The sequence below is a fragment of the Rutilus rutilus genome, assembly GCF_951802725.1.
Source record: "Rutilus rutilus genome assembly, chromosome: 22".
In the NCBI taxonomy this organism is placed as follows: domain Eukaryota; kingdom Metazoa; phylum Chordata; class Actinopteri; order Cypriniformes; family Leuciscidae; genus Rutilus; species Rutilus rutilus.
The window spans coordinates 30,823,827-30,844,508 of NC_140227.1; positions in this window are offsets into that span (position 1 = coordinate 30,823,827).

The following is a 20,682-nucleotide window of genomic DNA, read 5'->3' on the forward strand; positions in this document are numbered from 1 at the left end:
ACCATAAATTTTTTTCTAAAATCATCATTACAAATATATTTACATTTTAAATTATCAGTATGTTTTGCTTTTGCATTTTGCAAATTTTAATGCAATGAATTTGAATTGGGAGAATTTGATCTTAAATGTGATAAATTATCAATATCCTGGAATGTTTTGCATTTGAATTTCACAAAATTTGAAAACTCTGGTCCTAAAACAGAACTAATTTCTTTATGCTGAATTAAATGTTGATTTCGGGGTGGAATATGACCTGAGCATGTTCTTGAAAGGCTTTGAGACTCAACACCTAATTTTTATAATTGAAGTTAAATCTCGAAACTTGTCCTTCTGCACATACAGTGAAACACACGAAGACGTTCCCGAATGTCTTTCTCTCTGATTCCCTGTCTGTCCGGCTGAAGGTCACGAGTGTCAGTAATGAGATGCTCTTTCATCTGTCACTCTGATGTCTGAAGACTCGCTGGACTTTCACTCCAGACCTTCACAAGTTTCAGTCTTTGTAGTCGTTACCTGTCCTTTGGTTATCCTTCTATCTTGCCATGTGCTTTAAATGGAGTTCCTGTTCTATAAGAGGGGATATGAAATCAATAATTGGCTTTTGGTACAATTTATGACTGGAGAATGAATCCTTCTGGAGGTAATCCCGTTTCTGTATCCCACCAGCAGGAGGCGATAAAACAAAGCCGAAGCTCTTGAGGGATCAGACTCTGGAATGAAAGACTAGCATACTGCAGTACATACTACAGGTTCATGGCTTTTCTTTTTTTTTATCCCTTTTTATAGGGATTTATAGAGAGAGAACTGTATGTAACTACGCTGAAAACATTTACTTTAAAATAATTTTCACTTGCAATTGCTGCTTAATTTCACATATAATTACAATGAAATGGCAAGTAAAAGAATTAAATGTGAAATTTTGAAGTAGAAAGACTGAAATGGTATTTTCTTGTAAAACATACTCCAGTAATGTTTTGAATAAACATCAGATTTTTTTTTTTACTCACTACAACATTTTCTATTTAAAATTGTATTAATTTCCATGACTTTAAAATCCCTTAATATTTCATGTTTTACATGAATGTGGAGCCCTGTATACTGCATACTATTTACTATTTCTTAAGTATTTAACAGCATATGCAACTTTAAATATTTCATAGTTGTACTCTACGTTGTTGTCACACATTTTGATGAAGTCTCTCCATAGGCAGCTACACGACTACCACTTTTACGCTTCAAAAAGTTCATAAAGAGATCGGAAAATAATTTTCTGAAGAGGCTCGATCACTTTATATAGTGAACAGATTGAATTTGACTTATTCACATTTAGACATTGATCAGCAAACATAAACAGAAGCTCAACCGAACCTGCTTGACACGTGAGAACTAACCTCTTGCAGAAGCTCAAACGTGATGCGTAACACGAGAATGAACCTCATTGGTTCTTGCAGAAGCTCAAACATTCTGCGTAACACGAGAACGAACCTCATTGGTTCTTGCAGAAGCTCAAACGTGATGCGTAAGATGAGAACGAACCTCATTGGTTCTTGCTGAAGCTCAAACGTGATGCGTAACACGAGAACGAACCTCATTGGTTCTTGCAGAAGCTCAAACGTGATGCGTAACACGAGAATGAACCTCATTGGTTCTTGCTGAAGCTCAAACGTTCTGCGTAACACGAGAACGAACCTCATTGGTTCTTGCAGAAGCTCAAACGTGATGCGTAACACGAGAATGAACCTCATTGGTTCTTGCAGAAGCTCAAACGTGATGCGTAACACGAGAATGAACCTCATTGGTTCTTGCAGAAGCTCAAACGTGATGCGTAACACGAGAATGATCCTCATTGGTTCTTGCAAAAGCTCAAACGTGATGTGTAACACGAGAATGAACCTCATTGGTTCTTGCAGAAGCTGAAACGTGATGCGTAACACGAGAACGAACCTCATTGGTTCTTGCAGAAGCTCAAACGTGATGCGTAACACGAGAATGATCCTCATTGGTTCTTGCAAAAGCTCAAACGTGATGCGTAACACGAGAATGAACCTCATTGGTTCTTGCAGAAGCTCAAACGTGATGCGTAACACGAGAATGAACCTCATTGGTTCTTGCAGAAGCTGAAACGTGCTGCGTAACACGAGAACGAACCTCATTGGTTCTTGCAGAAGCTCAAACGTGATGCGTAACACGAGAATGATCCTCATTGGTTCTTGCAAAAGCTCAAACGTGATGCGTAACACGAGAATGAACCTCATTGGTTCTTGCAGAAGCTCAAACGTGATGCGTAACACGAGAACGAACCTCATTGGTTCTTGCAGAAGCTCAAACGTGATGCGTAACACGAGAATGATCCTCATTGGTTCTTGCAAAAGCTCAAACGTGATGCGTAACACGAGAACGAACCTCATTGGTTCTTGCAGAAGCTCAAACGTGATGCGTAACACGAGAATGATCCTCATTGGTTCTTGCAAAAGCTCAAACGTGATGCGTAACACGAGAATGAACCTCATTGGTTCTTGCAGAAGCTCAAACGTGATGCGTAACACGAGAATGAACCTCATTGGTTCTTGCAAAAGCTCAAACGTGATGCGTAACACGAGAATGAACCTCATTGGTTCTTGCAGAAGCTCAAACGTGATGCGTAACACGAGAATGAACCTCATTGGTTCTTGCAGAAGCTCAAACGTGATGCGTAACACGAGAATGAACCTCATTGGTTCTTGCAGAAGCTCAAACGTGATGCGTAACACGAGAATGATCCTCATTGGTTCTTGCAGAAGCTCAAACGTGATGTGTAACACGAGAATGAACCTCATTGGTTCTTGCAAAAGCTCAAACGTGATGCGTAACACGAGAATGAACCTCATTGGTTCTTGCAGAAGCTCAAACGTGATGCGTAACACGAGAATGAACCTCATTGGTTCTTGCAAAAGCTCAAACGTGATGCGTAACACGAGAATGAACCTCATTGGTTCTTGCTGAAGCTCAAACGTGATGCGTAACACGAGAATGAACCTCATTGGTTCTTGCAAAAGCTCAAACGTGATGTGTAACACGAGAATGAACCTCATTGGTTCTTGCAGAAGCTCAAACGTGATGTGTAACACGAGAATGAACCTCATTGGTTCTTGCAGAAGCTCAAACGTGATGTGTAACACGAGAATGATCCTCATTGGTTCTTGCAAAAGCTCAAACGTGATGCGTAACACGAGAACGAACCTCATTGGTTCTTGCAGAAGCTCAAACGTGATGCGTAACACGAGAATGATCCTCATTGGTTCTTGCAAAAGCTCAAACGTGATGCGTAACACGAGAACGAACCTCATTGGTTCTTGCAGAAGCTCAAACGTGATGCGTAACACGAGAATGATCCTCATTGGTTCTTGCAAAAGCTCAAACGTGATGCGTAACACGAGAACGAACCTCATTGGTTCTTGCAGAAGCTCAAACGTGATGCGTAACACGAGAATGAACCTCATTGGTTCTTGCAGAAGCTCAAACGTGATGCGTAACACGAGAACGAACCTCATTGGTTCTTGCTGAAGCTCAAACGTGATGCGTAACACGAGAACGAACCTCATTGGTTCTTGCTGAAGCTCAAACGTGATGCGTAACACGAGAACGAACCTCATTGGTTCTTGCTGAAGCTCAAACGTGATGCGTAACACGAGAATGAACCTCATTGGTTCTTGCCGAAGCTCAAACGTGATGCGTAACACGAGAACGAACCTCATTGGTTCTTGCTGAAGCTCAAACGTGATACGTAACACGAGAACGAACCTCATTGGTTCTTGCCGAAGCTCAAACGTGATGCGTAACACCAGAACGAACCTCATTGGTTCTTGCTGAAGCTAAAACATGATGCGTAACACCAGAACGAACCTCATTGGTTCTTGCTGAAGCTCAAACATGATGCGTAACACCAGAACGAACCTCATTGGTTCTCGCACGTCAAGCGATCATGCTTTAGCCCTCGTTTACCACAACTGATGTTATTTGTGTTCATATGCTTTCATATTGTTCATCTGAAAGCAGCTCATGTGCTCTTGCTGCAGAGTCACAGATATTAAATTAGTTTGGTCAAACTGTCCATTCGTCCTCTGAGATCATTATGAAATGACAGAACGCTGCCTGAATCATGAATGACACGATCATAATTATTGATGTCTGGAGAGGTACATGTGTCCTGACACGCCATCACTGTCCAGAAGACCGTCATCGTCATCAGAGACGAGAGACGCAGCGGAGCTGAAAATAGCAGGACGCTGTGTGATGATCTGTGATTGTATTCTCCAGCATCTGCGCTGACAGATCCGTTAACACGGAGAAATTGATTTACTGTAGACTTCGTTCAGTGGGATTAATCATTAGTGGAATATCATTTATGGATCATTGCGGCGCAGTTTCTGTTTTACTGATTGCTGACACTAAAAAGTGCTTCAGGAATTCAGAATTTACCTTTATAATCCTGGTCTTATTATCATCCAACCCAGTCTCATATGGAAAATGTACGATGTTTAGAAAAAATGAAGCACTAAGATCCATCCTAAACGTCATAAGCAGCGCCATAATTAGCCACAAACTCGCCAAAACATAGAGTTTTCAATTGCACTGAGATTGTGTTGATTTATCAGGTGACTTTTAAGATGAAGAATTGCATGAGACGACTTTTCTTTTCAGCTGACGTCATCAATGCTTTTTTCTCAATTCCTCGTGGATAAAGCCAAATCCCTCCTACATTTTTATTTATCATTAAAATCCTGTTTCTTTTAGAAATACATCAGGGGCCGGTTTCACAAAGCTATGTTAGAGCGGTCTATAGTGTTAGACAAGTCTAAAAGGTGCTCATAGACTAGGCTAATGCAAGACTGTTTCACAAAAATAAAGACTGACTTAATTTAGACCAAAAAAATTAGACACCTCTTACCCTCCGGCTAACTTAGGTCTAAGACTCTGTTACCGTGGCAACCAACAGTAACAATCAGTTACATCACAAACAGCCAAAAGAAAAGGGAAAATGGCTCATAATTGAAACATTTCTTCTTGTTACTTCATTCTCCGCTAAATTTCCCAAGTAAAATGTCCTTGTAACTGTTATACTCCTCCAACAAACACATATTCTCCGCTGGGGTAAACTGCACTGAGCGGTTGAATGCGCTTACTCGATCCGCCATGTTTTTTGTTTTGAAAAGTGTCTTATTTTACCCAGAATGCATTGCAGTGTAGTCCTACTTAAGATAGTCAGAGTCTTCAGTGCTTTCTGCAACGGTCTGATTTAGATGTCTATCTGAAGTCTGACTATCTACTATATCTAAGCCATAAAGTCTATATTTGTGAAACCGGCCCCATATTATAGAAGTCAAAGTGTGTCGAGAGGTGTTGATTTGCTATAGGTTTTGAAGAGAAAATTATTCTCGTCCCTCAGTTTGTAAAAACTCACAATATGCATTTATGAAGCTGAAATATGAAGCTTGTTAAATCACTTTAAATTCTCACGTACAAAAATCAGATCAAGTTGAAATTGTCCTTTCACGTAGTTGAATGAACTTCTGGTGTGACTTTTTCTCTCTCTGGCATTATCCAGGTTTCAGTTTTTCCAGCGTGGACATCATGACAGGAACCAAGGTCAGTAACGCAAAACATGTTAGGCAGAATCTGGGATATAAAGCACCATGTGTAACCCCGGATCACGAGTCGCACGGGTATATCTGTGGCAATAGCCAACTATACATTCTATGGGTCAAAATTATCCATTTTTCTTTTATGCCAAAAATCATGAGGATATTCAGTAAAGATCATGTTCCATGAAGATGTTTTGTAAATTTCCTACCGTAAATATATAAAACATGTATTTGTGTGAGTGAATGCGGCACAATCGTGAACATAAATGCACAACTTTAAAGGAGATTTTCTCAATGTTTTGATTTTTTTGCGCCCTCAGATTCCAGATTTTCAGTAGTTGTATCTCGACCAAATATTGTCCTATCCTAACAAACCACACATCAATGGAAAGCTTATTCATGGAATCAATTGAATCAGATGATGTATAAATCTCAATTTAAACAAATTGACCCCTGTGACTGGTTTTGTGGTCCAGGGTCACATATGTCCCAAAGTACTCAATAAAAATCCACTTCCCCTCCACTAAAGCTCTCAAACCTCACGCGTGCTTGTACTCGGTCATAAAACGCGTCTTTAGATGAACTGCACCAGGTTTGACGTCAATGCATTGGTTTTCTTGTCTACACATTTGAGATCTACAGTATATGGGGGTCAGTTTGAGTCTGTTTATCATCAAAGCATCACGAAGACCTCAAGTGTAGCGTGCACTTCTTCTTCAGCGTGAAAGTCCTACAGGTTTAAACAGCGCGAGTAGGGAGAGTAAATGATCCTTTAATGCTCATCTGAGATTTAAAATGTTCAGGTTGCGTCCTAAATCGGTGGATGAGATTCCCCGTACACCTGTAATTGTTTATTTGGAGACGGACGTCCCGGCGCCGGTGTAAATCCGAGCGGCGGTCGCTTCTCTCCGCGGTGGCCTCGTCTCACATCCGCTTTTTCCTCATCAACATTCACCCAGCCGGAGAAAATTAATTCTATTAAAGGGCTCAATTCCCTCCGCCAGACCTCACTGTTTAAACATCTTTTTAGTGTATGATTAGAGCATATTTCCCAAACCTGGCTGGGAGTGGCGGCTGGGTCGGGGAGGTCGAGCGAATGAAAGAGGACGACTTCATTGTGCGATGACTGGACCATAAATCATCGGGCGATTTCTATAAATCACGGCAGATGGCAGGGAGCGAGCGCGGGCTCGTGGGAGTCCCCGGCCCCGGTGCATGCAGGGAAGAGCGGACTGCAGTGTGGATGAGATGCAGACCTGGAGGTCTCGGAGACCCACCTCTTCATACTGGCCCGCGTTTAACACTGATTAATATGTATGCGCGCCGCGGCTCCCTCGGCCCATGTGAGGCCTGTCAGACTGACATTAGATGTCTCGTGTTCGGGGAGTCCGAGGCCGTTCTGTCATCCATTCTGATTATGAAGATGTAATTGAGCAGACTATGAAATTTAATGCGGTCGCATTGCAGCAGCGCTGGACTCAATGTCATTACTTTAACACGAGCGAACCGACAACGAGACTCTCGCAGATGTGCCTTTGACTCATAATGAGACCGGTTGTGGTGTGAATTGTGCATCGAGCGTTTTAACAACTATTAAAATGTTCATTTGCATAAATTCTTTCATGCAAATCTGATCATTCTGCGCGTTCCCTGAGAATCGAACCCATGCCCTTGGTGTTGCAAGCACTTTTTGACCTACAAGAACAGAATAAAAAGATCTACAAAGATTCAAAAGGAGTTTTTCTCTTGCAGATTTATGAATTAGGCTTGTAAATTTCAGCTGAGGAATCTCTGACACGGTCAGAAGTCAGAGGTCAAAGGTCATGCTTCGAACAATCTGAATTCGGAATAGCATATTAGCCAGGAATAGTACGAGTAGAATGCTATTTTGTGCTGATGAGAATAAGTGGATCTTAATGCAGCATTAACTCAGTTAAATCAGTCAAATCAAATCATTTCTGATGTGGTGTGTGTGTCCCAATACTAGTGTACAGTTTTAATACTCACTCTAAAGTACTTTACCACCATCATCGGCATACTTTTTGCACAAAGCGAGTGTGTGAATGGAGATGAAGAGTCAACATGAACTCTGAATGACTGTTTGCTTTCTTAATTCATGGACTTATTGCGTGTTTCCAGTGAAAGTGTCGACCTGTTTGTTCTCCGCTTCCGGTCTTAAACGCGACCCCTCTTCTCGTGTTTGAAGTGTAACCTGCGCGCTGACCTTGATTTACTCTGCTCACACACACACACTCACGCAGACACATTTATGGTTCTGCTGTTTTACTGCACGTCTGGATCATTTAAATAGCTGAAATACACCTGAGGCCTCCGGTTATACATCTGCTCATTTACTGACACTGTCATCTTATAAAAATGCACAGAATATTTTGTAACTGATATTAAATGTTAGTTAAACGCATTTTTACCTCTAAATGCAATTGTGTTTAACAAACCACATACAGAGGAAACAAAGCAGTGTGTGTGTGTCATCAATCACTGTTAAGTTACTTCAAGTTAGCTATTAAATCATAATAAATAATGTATATTTGCACCACATTAGGCTTCGTCCTCCACTAGGGGGCGCGTAATGCTGATAATTCACTCGATGTGTTTATGACTTGTTGCATTCCTGATATCGTCCCACAGTAAGTAGGTCTACCGTAGTAAACTGGGTCACTGCAGCTTATTACAGACTCCCTTGGGGATTAAAAAACACTTTTCTTTAATAATCTTTAAAAGCTGCATTTACACTACTGTTCAAAAGTATGTGGCCAGTGAGATTTTGAAATGTTTTTTAATAAAGTATCTCATGCTCACCGAGGCCTGCATTGATTTATTTGATCAAAAATACAGACATATTTTTAGTTTAAAATAACAGTTTTCTATGTGAATATACAGTAAAGTGTAATTTATTCATTCAGCATCATTACTCCAGTCTTCAGTGTCACATGATCCTTCAGAAATCGATGCTCAAGAAACATTTATGATTATTATCAATGTTGAAAACAGTTTTATATTTTTGTGTATATCCCCAGGATTCTTTAATGAATAGGAATGTTTTGTAACATATATATAAGACATATAAAGAAACATATAAAGAAACATAAATGTCTTTACTGACACTTTTGATTAATTTAATGAGTCCTTGCTAAATAAAAGTTTTTAAAAAAGCATACTGACCCCAAACTATTGAACAGTAGTATATATCTAAACATAATAAATGGCAGAGCTGCATCAATTTAACCTTAATACGAAGGCATTTACATAGATATATGTATCTAAATATAATGCAGGAGATTGAATATAGTTGCATGTGTTCTCTCTGCGTATGAAAGAGTGATTGTTGTGGTTTAACTGCGGGTAAAGGATGTCTTCCTCTGAGCCGCTGGATTTATGACGGTGTCCGGGCTCCAGGCCCTCGGCCCCTCTGATCTGCTTTAGCTCAGATGACCTTTGACCCCGGGGCCGCCAGGGACACACGCTCCGCCCTGATTGGCCGAGGGCTGGTTTTGGAGCGCTCGCGTCAATCGGTCTCTGTGTTTAACGGCGACTGGGCCGCGGCCAGAACCCACATCTGTTTGAAATTGCCACCTTTGCTAATTACTACGATTTCTTTTGTTTGTTATCGTTTGTTTTGTGATCCATAAACACAGTTTAATGGTCAAAGCCTGTACGGTATCAGCGGGGGGCATGTTGTGCTGCCTTTCATACCTCACCGTAAATGATCTGTTTTTGTAGTATGAAAACACAGAAATGCTCAGATTAGCATGCATTAACTCATTCAGTGCACTCACGTGTACTGCAAAACACATTTCATATCGCTCAATCGATCAGCTTTGAGGAAAGTTAATGGTTTTAAATGTAAGTGTGTGTTTGGATGGTTTTATCACTATTCATATTGTTTGTAATAATTGTGAATGTAATATTAGTATGTTTCTGTCGTGTTTTTAATTGTAAAATGAACGCATTTAAATTCCCTTATGAATCAAAAGAACAGTTTCTGTTTGATTTGAACATAATCAATGCGTTTATAATCAATGTTTTCTTTATTTCATCACAAAATGTCACTTTATCATCACCCAGCTCTTTATATACATTTTGAAATATATGTATAACACACACACATACACAAATGTGTATATATACAGTGTGTGTGAATACATATATATATATGTTTACAGTATATCATCACAAGATATAAACTACATTATTGCACATCTAACAAAAATATACTCTAAAACATTATAGTTCCCAGTAAGTTATGAATATGTTATTTCTTAGTATTTAAAATGTCTAGTTGATTTAAAACCATTTGTTCTTGATTAGATGAACGTTGACTAAACATATATTTTTATTTATCATTTTGCAAACATTAGGGGAACGTTACTTTTGAATGTTCTCTGAACGTAAAAGTAACATTTAAAAAACGTTAAACGAATTTCCAATTAAAAAGTTATATAAATAACGTTTCTGATTTGAACGAACGTTCTATTAATGTCACTGGAATAACGCTTGTTCATGCATAACTTTGAGGGAACATCGCCAGAACATTCGCTGTTCGCAGGGAATCTGCTAAATAAGGCATGAAGATATTAAGATACTGCAAACATTAACATCATCATTTTCTGTAAAGCTGCTTTTGAAACAATGTGTGTTATGAAAAGATCCATATTGACTTGATTTGGCCAATAAAGAGTTTGGCCGTTTGGAGTCGTTGCGAAGGTTTCCAGCAGAAGAGCAGAAGATCTCACATTCATGAATTCCTCTGGTAGATCACACTTTAAAGAGGAGCAGCCCCATTAGCCTCTTCTCTCTTTTTTCCCTTCCCTCTTTTTTTTCTCGACCCGTTCCTCGTTCTCGTCCAGCTGGCGTCTCACCAGGGCTTCTCTTTCCCCAGCGAGACCTTCAAACACTTCGTTAAAAAGGACAACTGAGGCAAATGTTTGAGCGCGAGTCCTTGGCTGAACAGTAAACTCAGTTCTGGATCTGATCTTCACACACAGTCGATGTGATGCTGTCGAGTTATCTGTAACAGCGGCTGCGTCTCAATCCATCCACACTACCTAGGCTACTGTACATCACTAGTCTAAAGTTTGGGCACATCTGCATGAACAAACAAACCAAATCTGATATTTGTGCAGATTTTTGTCATGCATTAAAGAAAAGTTTTGTAAAGAAATTAAGTCTTTTGATCAAAATGTTTTTTTTAGAAGCACAAATTCAAGTGTGTCCAAACTTTTACTGGTGTTATAGTAATCAAGATCAGGATTAGTGCATCACAAATAGAGCCAGAAGTGCAAACAGCACACTATTTTATCTGTCTCGTTTTACCTTTAAAAGACAAGAACCTAAAACTCAAGTAAATATGAGTTTAACCCTATAAATCCTACTGTATCATATTTGATACACTCTTTTCTAAGGCCTCTGAATGATCAACATGATCAAAACTTTGCTGATAAACTTGTCACACACAATCTGTCCACTCCTTCTGTCGTCTGAATGATAGTTAGTTTAGACTTTTTTAGCAAGTAAAATCTTTAAGTATAATTGTACAAACGTACACCTTCAACTCGTGCTTCATGTGCCTTTCTGCTGAGAAATCTGCACTTATTTTTATAAAGTAAACAGAATAACCTTTATATTGTTAGTAATATTTAAATATGAACACTTACTGGACTGAAGCAACGTATGTTTGCTTGATTATCTACTTTTTCTTTTTTTTAAGGAAAATCATGTTCAAATGTGAGGCTTTGAGGAAGATTTATTTATTCATCTCTCAATATTTTATTGCATTGCATATGTTTTAAAACTACAGAGCTTTGATCATAAAACTAAGCATTTAAATATCATCTTACATATTATTGGCTATATAGAGTGATGACTGATGTTTATATGCAATTCTTGTGTTAATCTCTGTTATGCTGTTATTAAAAAAACTCACTGATTTACATCACAAGCATCAGATTTTCATCTTAATTTTTGGCCATAAATATCAGCATCTGCACCGAATTGCATATTTTTGCTCAGTTTGGGCCTCTGAATAGAATTGAGCTGTTTTTTTTCCTCCATATTCTCACTATATCAGACTATATGAGGCATAAAAGCCTGATGTATGAAATATGATCAAATGTGATACTTAATAAAAAACGTTTTTTTTCCCCAAAAAAATAATATTCAATGAAAGGTTCAATAAACGTATAAAAATCTGAGGCTTTACAGGCCCAAAAGATCTTCCCAAACATATAGGAGTTGATTATGTGGTGAACGTGTCTCGATGATGAGATCAGGAGCGTGAATGAAGAGCATAAACAGAGGGATGTTGATTTCTTCTGGACTGTGAGATCTCGTAATGATTCTAAGCAGGTTTGTTTGAGTGTAGATCTGAACATCACTGATCTGGAATGCCTCTTCAAATCCTCTGTGTGTTCTGTGTTTTCTCAATGCTCTCTCTTTCATCTCACTGCAACTCTGAGGAGTGAACGCTGCTCCTGTCATTGCTTTTCTCTTGTTTAGATTTCAGTTTCCGCTCTTCTTGCATGAGCAGCGCTGGGTGGATCACTCACTAACTGAACATTACTGAATACAAACATGAGGAAACTTGTAGTTAGTAACGGAATCTATTACATTACACACTGTAATCTGATTACTTTTGACCCAACTCGTTTAGCACATTGATTTGAATAGGACAGTAGTGTAGCATATTGATTGAAAAATGCAAAAAAATGATTCCACTTTTTGTCATCAACAACATGAAGTGCATTAAACTTCACATTACATCAGGCTTTTTCAAACTGGGGTTAGAAACTGCAGAGGGTTCATAAATCGATGAAAAGCTCTTAAAAATTATTTTAAAATATAGACAATCACTAAAACACTTACTAAAAATATGCAATGTTTTATGCAGTGTGTGGCTGCTCAATTTTCCATGCAATTACAGCCGCCAGTCTGTGTGTGCAATTCCACAAAACTGGAAGACTTTCTAAACATACAAGCAATAAGCTTGTTTAAAAAGTAGCCTACATCTTAAAAGGATAAGATAGAATTAGAAAGAATCATTGAATTATGAATAATTTACTGCCACTTTGTGAATATTAAGTAATCATGCAATCAATAAAAAGTAAGTGTAGCCTACCTACTCTGATTATGAATATTTTAAAACATAATATAATCTAATTACAAGTGTTACACTTTTTGGAATCTGATTACGTAATCCAGGACGTTCTCAGACATGTTTAAATGTTACTTGTTTTAGAATGTTGAGAGAATATTCAAAAGTAACGTTCCCATGATGTTTGCAAAATGGAATGTTCCCGTAACGTTCGCATAACCCGAAAAAAAAAAAAAAAAAAAACCTGGATGTTCATGTATCGTTCAGAAATAGCGTTTTCATAACTTAAACTGGACATGACTTATCAATTGTGGCACCGTGCGCAATATGCATGTTGAGGAGATGGCGCTCGTGGATCCCGCAGACAGAGCACTTCACTTCAGTCAGATATCTTCAGTTTATCTGTCTGGGATCCGCCAGAGGAAAACGAGGAAAAGGCGTTCGAGGTCAAGGGCAGCAGCTGTGAAGGTGGAACGCGTTCTCCAGCATCCAGCCCGCAATCGCCTGTCAGGAAGCCCCCAAAACGCAGACATTAATGCAAATTATAGTTTGATAATTTAATAACTCGACCGGCATGATCTGTCCGTTTTATTGTAATTATCATCAGCCAGGGGGTTGCGTTCCATCATGCTAAAATAAACATCATCTATCATCCTTGCTGATGATTAGCCCGTGACAGGCCGGGAAGCTGGTTTGCATAAATCAGGCCTGATGGCGTCCGGCTCGATTTTCCACAGGCCCAGATTAGATGGCGTCCGCTGGGCAAGATATAAGGTCATTGTCGTGGCAATAATCAGAGTTCGGTGTGTTTCATACATCCAACTAGTTAGTTAATGTAGTCTAAAGCTGTGCAGGCTGGATGCAAAATTCAGAATTAATATTTCATAAAACAATCAGCAAATCCTAACATGCATCTTTTGTTTTCCAAGAAAATCATACAGATTGAAACGACACAAAGGTGAGTAAATCATGACAGAATTTGCATATTTGCATGAACTGAAGGCAAGACAGCACAGGTGAATAATGTAACATTTTTAACTAATAGATATCACATAATTTCCTAGTTGATTACAGTACATTAAGACAATGGTTTATTTTGTATTACAAGTTTTCTGAAGTGTTTAAATATGCAAATGATGCATTATTAAATTAAATATGCACAAAAAATTGCTTAGGCCTACATTTCCATTAATCAGAAAATATGTCAACACTTTCACCATGTTTTTAGGAATAAAATGTATAATATCTGGCGATGGATATATAGATAGGTATAAAACTGTAAAGTTTGGTGTGTGTAAAGCTGCTGAAGTGTAGATTTTTGACTCACGGTTTAAAGAAGCTACATGTAAGATTTTTCATGTATTAATTTCTTTTTTATTGCCGATGTGTGAACAGCTTATATAACGAGACCTTCCCCGACTCCCCAGGTTCTCTATGAAAGCCTGTAGACTGATGTTTATTTGAAGGACTTGAGTCGTTTTTCCCGGGAAAATCAAAAGCATGTGACGTTTACTCCCGAGAGCCTCTTATCCGTTCAGTGACACATGAAGCGAACGAATGCTTATACAATGTTCATGATAATATTCTGAAAGAGCCGTTCTGTACTGTAATGTTAATGTGTGTCATGGATTCATTCAAACTGTAGTCTCTCATAGCCAGATCTATTGTCTCAAATTGCCAGATATATGTAGTCTATAGTCTCAAATATGCTTTATATTCAAACTATCATAACAGTGTAATTTTAATGAGCTCATCTGTTGATATCATGAATCTCAGATCTGCTGTAAACACACACATCACTATGATTAGATGCTTTCTGAACTGATGCTTTCTCATTTCTGTGTGTTTATTTAGTTATTGAGAGGAAAGAGCAGCACATATTTACATATTCATCTAAAGTCGTTCTCAGCAGTGGACGGCGTCGGGATGTTTGTTAACAGTATTTCACTGCAAAGTTATTTTCAACTTCTTTTTACTTCTAAGCAAAGAACGAAAAAGAACTTCGCCGTGAGTATATCTGCAAAATACACCAAAATCTTGCATGAAAAAACTATTCATTTGCTTGTAGTGTCTTGCTTTAATTTAATACAGAAATGAAATCTCAGAAGTCACTCTCACGAACTTTGAGGAAACAAATATTTTTTATAAAGTGTTGGTTTTAGTCTAAATGGTTTAACTACTTGTCTTGATGTATAGTTATTAGAAAGCAAAAGTGTTTCATGCAGTCAAACATAGTCGTTGAATGAAAGAGACAGCGTTTATATTTGTTCTGGGGCCTTTAGTGTTTGAACTGTTACATGAGGGAAGATCTCTGAATCTAAAGCCGCTCTCTCTCTCTTTCTCTGTTACCACAACAGAAGACGCTCCAAACGGACAGGCTTTGTGAAGATGTAAGCTGCATTATTTATGTTCAAACCGCCGTTACGTTGTTGACCCGTGTGCATTGAGATGAAAGCGAGGTGGCCGCTGTGTTTTGGGTTTGGGCTCCGGAGTCCTCCGGCTGTTTGTCTTGTCAGGGTAAGAGGGATTGTACAGGGAAGGCTGTTTTTTCCTTTAGTTTAAAGGGGTGGTTGATTATGATTTGACTTTTCTAACTTTAGTTAGTGTGTAATGTTGCTGTTTGAGCATAAACAACATCTGCAAAGTTACAACGCTCAAAGTTCAAAGCAAAGGGAGATATTTGCTTTTAAAGAAATCGCTTTTTAAGGACTACAACAAACGGCTGATAGAGACTACACCACATTCCTCCCAGGTTAGTGACATCACCAACCCTAAAATTTACATAAACCCCGCCCCCTGAACACGATTTATAGATTCATGACAGAATATGCTAATCAATGACTAGAATATAACTACACATCAGCTACATAAATTCATCAACTAACCATTCAGAAATGTCCTGTTGCTTCTACATGTCGTCACTTCTTCTTCAGCCTCTCCATCATTGTCTGACTCCGGTTTGAACATAAAAGGCTAAAAGTTTTTGAAATTTTCAGTGCATGAAAAAGGACACAAGCTGTTGTAGCTCCGCCCCCTGCGCCGGGAGCAGCAGCTCATTTGCATTTAAAGGGACAGACACAAAAAACTGTGCGTTTTTGCTCACCCAATTTTAACATGCTATATAAAAATATCTGTGGGGTATTTTGAGGTAAAACTTCACACACACACTCTGGGGACATCAGAGACTTATTTTACATCTTGTGAAAAGGGCATTATACCACCCCTTTAACTCATTTTCATGACACTCTACATGTAGCTTTTTTAGTTCAAAACTAATTCATTTCTTTATATTATTTTTAACCAGGGCTTGACAATTCCACTCGCCAATCCACCAAATGCGGGTGGTTTCACTGCAAAGTAGTGTTGTCAAAATCTCGATTATTAGCATTATTTTACTCATTCCCTCAGATTTTGTACTCACGCCCAAAGTGCGTGCTCATAATGCCGCCTTCTCAGTTCTTTTTCGCTGCTTATTGCACTTAAACAGTCAAATACACACAAAATAATGTCAAAAATGATCAGTTCAGTTGTGTTTTAAGTGAACATAAACAGTTGAGGAAGAAAACGCATGTGTAACAGTATAACAGATCCGTGTGTCAGGTCTTAAAGTGACAGCAAATTATGAGATAATATGAAAAATATGGTGTTGCCATGGATCCATCCAAAATTTTGCCCAGGAAAATTGTGGCTAGTAATTTTAGAAAACCACTAGCCTCAGTGACTACTAGTGAGCAAAAAAGTGAATGTCCTGTTTCTAATATATAGCCTATAGCCTACATTCTTGTTTTTTAAGGAATATTGCAGTATTTATTATAAATGGTTTACCGGTGCACATCATTATTTTTTTAATTAATGTGCCTCATAATCTTGAATCAGAATAACTTCCCCCTCCCTCTTGCATCATCTCTTCTCTTCTCTGATGACGAGGGCGGGGCAACCTGTCACTCACATGAGATCCACCAATAGCAAATCACAAGCATCCAATCAATTCCCCACAGACAAAATCAAGCCCCGCCCACATTTGTTCTTGTTCCAGAAGTGTTTCACTCGGATATACGGCACAATAGTGAAGAAAAGGTTAGCGCAACTTCCCTTTCATACCGGATTTTACCCATGTTAGGTGGTATACAGTAGTGTGCAGAAGCCTGTGTGTGTAAGCGTTCAACTCAAGGTCTTGACTTGATCTCTGACCTCCTCGTGTCTTTATCTTCGCGTTTAGGCTGACCTGCATGCCAAGGGGATGCTGGGAATGTTTTCCCACCTATAATGTGTGTGTTCAACACCTCGGGTGCTAAAAGCTGCTGGCGTTTCGTGAAGTGAAAAACCTGCTCTAAATTTAACTGGAGGACACGCTCTTATTTTCCCTCCTTCATAGACGGATGGAGGGAGAAATGAAGAGACGGATGGATGATAGATGAGAGCTTGTCCGTCTAATCTGAAGAAATAGTCCAGATCAATACAACAGATCAAAAATAAATGGTCAAGCTTTACAATAAAGTCTTGTTTGTTAACACACACACACACATATATATATATATATATATATATATATATATATATATATATGAAACCTTATTATAAAGTTATTGGTTACACTTTCTTTTACAGTATGTGTAGTTACCCAAGAAAGTGCTGGTTTACTGTACTGGTTTATATAACCCAGTCATTGTAATTGCTAAGTATGCATGTTCATGCGGAGCAGGACTGTAAGAGAAAGTGCTGTAAAATAAGAAAGGCATCAGACAGTGAATATCTCCACTTGTTTGATGAGCTTTTCATGGAGCGATTAGGATCATCTATTACTGAAACACGGCTCGACGTCCAAAAGCGTAACGTAAACATCCGTCTCTTCAGATCAAAATGGATCCTGCATATCACAAGAGCTCTTTATCACAATTGTCCCTAAAAGTCCCAAAAACAGATGGTATGTTATTTCAAAACAGATGCTATTTTGCATAGAAACATGGCATGAATATTTATGTGTAATTATTCCATGACACTGACAGACCTGGAGTCCAGAATTCCTCTGGCGGGCCGCTGCAAAATTACGGAGAGAATAAGAAATATAGTTTTAGGGACACAAAATCCGTCCCACTTACAGATGATGATAACTTACTCCTTCGTAATTGAATTTACAGATCTCGGAACAAATCGCCACGTAAGAATTGGTTCATTTTTGTAGTGAGCGTGTTCATGTTCATGCAGGATCTACACACGACTTTCTTTCCACCTTTAGTGTGATTAATGTCTGTCCCGTACCATCTCGTCTTTCTCCCTGCTTCCGCGGCTGAACTGACCTGGAACCAGATCCTCAGGAGCTGCAGTCGTGCTGTAGACCAGCGTCTTTTGTCGCTGGTGTGTGTTACGTACGTGTGTGTGCTGGTACGGGACGGTTGCATGAGGGCTGTCAGCTCCCGGGGGTTTGTGAGGGAGTTACAGCTGCGATTGTGTGCGTCCAGATGGAGCTTGTTTCTGCTAAATCTAAACCACCCTATAACACTTAAGTTAGCATTCCTGGTAAAGCTGTACCACATGCAGAGGAGATGAGTGTGTGTGCGCAAACAAATACACACAATTACAATCATGAGCTGGATGTTTCAGAAGTCTCTCTGGAATATAATAGTAGTGTACTGTATATAAACGTCACAGTACACTCTGAGATGCATGCATGTATACATTAGGCAACAAAAAACAAACTTTAGCATGCTTCATTTTGATCACATGACCTCGGTATTTTGCATGTTGGAAGCATTCAAACAGTAAAGCATTGCACTAGCGGCGCCATATTAGTGGCTCAAAATCTAATGAATAACGAGTGCAGCTGAAATGTACAATTTGACTTGTTTTAATGAATAGAGTGAAGTATTTCTTACTGATATTTTTCAGTATTGCATGAAATATTATTCATTGAGCGCTTCATTTACAGGAGATACAAATATCAAATGCAATATACAAACAACAAAAACAACATAATAGAACAGTAACATTTTAGTAAAAAAAAATGTTATATATATCTTTGTGCAATGCATTCTGGGATTTCTGTGAAAGATACATGTGATGCCTGGATAAAAGAAGGGACTTTAGAAGGAAACTTAATAATGCTACAGACTTTATATCAGTAGATTATATAGACTATATAACGGCTTAAAATGCCGTCTAGGTTTGGAACAGAACATTATAAACGCACACACCAGATATAGTGATATCAGCCTTGCTTTTTGCTGTTCAAGGCAATTAACAAGAGACACTTTACATGAGATACAAATATCAAAAGCAGTATAAAAAGCATAAAAATAAGAAAAGTATTTCAATATAACCAATAGCAAACCATAAATCAAACATGAAACGCACAATTTTTAAATATATTTATTCACTTGTGCAATGCATGGGATTTTCGGTGAAGGATACATGTGATGCTTGGCTAAAAGAAGGTACTTTAATCTATGACGCCTTAAAATGCCGTCTAGGTAGGGAGCTCACTAGAGTTTGGAACAGGACATAAAATGCACCCTATCTCGGTGGTTCTCAGCATGCTCATGCTCATCTCTGAAGTGGGTTAGACAGTCCTGCCGCAGGGTCCTTCCCCCGTCGCTGACCTCTGGGCACTACAGAATTATGCAGTTAGAAATATTAATATTTACCAGACCCGCCCTCCTGACCCCCGGCATTCACTCCGGTATCAACCGCACACACTGATTGGCTGGGTGGTGGCGTATTATAATGAGGAGGGCAGAAGTCAGTGGGACAGAGCCATGAGATATTAATAAGCCTTAAAAATCGGCCCCTGAGGACCGCCGCTCCTCCGTGATACCACCTTTAAATCTGCAGGATCTTCGTCAATCTCATGAGCCTTTGCGCTCTCTCTCTCTCTTTCGCCTCTGGCTTGTGTTTCAGAGTCACTCGACCGACTCGACGAAGGTTCACACCCACAGGAAAGAGAAAGCACAAATGATCTCTTTAATATCTCTATTGTGTCTCTTAGAAATGAAGAGCAAATGCCAAAGTCTCTTGCTTTTCCGACAACTTGTTATATTTTGTTAATTTTTATTTTTTTTCACTTCCCAAGAGAAGAGATAACTTTTTTAATTTTGTACATTTAAATAAACTGAACAAATCATTCACAGTAAATCAAGTTGATAATTTTTTTAAAGACCCCAATAATCTCATATGTATTGGAAGCTTATTGTTTCCACCACGCAATAATAAAATAAAAAAGGTAATTGCATCTTTTTAATCTCACAATTCTGACTTTATAACTCGCAATTGTGAAACTGTAAAAATTATATGACCAATAAATCATGGCAACATTAGCTCATTTTGATATTTATGCAATTTCAAAAATTGTACAAGTTATACAAGATTCAACTCGATTTTTAAAGTCCGTTTAATATTATTTATGATGAAATTATTGAGATTTGGGAGAGCAACTGAACTTAAGTTTTTAAGATGAATCAGGTGAAAATGTTTTACTGTTTATATCTCAAAACTAAAGTCGGAAATGTGAGTCATGAACGTGGAATTGTTGGGGGGGGAAGTCAAAATTGTGAGATATAGTAATTGCTTTTTTTTTTTTTTTATTCTGTGGCCAAAACAAGTGTTCATACATAAATCTGCAATCAAAAGTTAATCTGCAATCAAATATGAACTCAAATAATCCTGCTATTCACATTTTATAGCTTTGTACAAATACTGGATGACAACTATTGACTCATTAGCAAAATTATCTTAGACAATAAGAAATCCTGAGGTATAAAAGAGAAACTCAGTCTGTGGAAAACAAAGTATCTCATCAAAGTTTCAGGACAAGGTTAGACATGATTCTCGGAGACGTCTTGTTATGTCCGCCCGTCTATCCTTGTGTTTTTGGTGTCTGGTGTTTGACGTGTCTTTACTGGCCTTGTCAGGGTTTGAGTTTCAAAAGACATCTGAAGACAGAATCAACAACCTGTG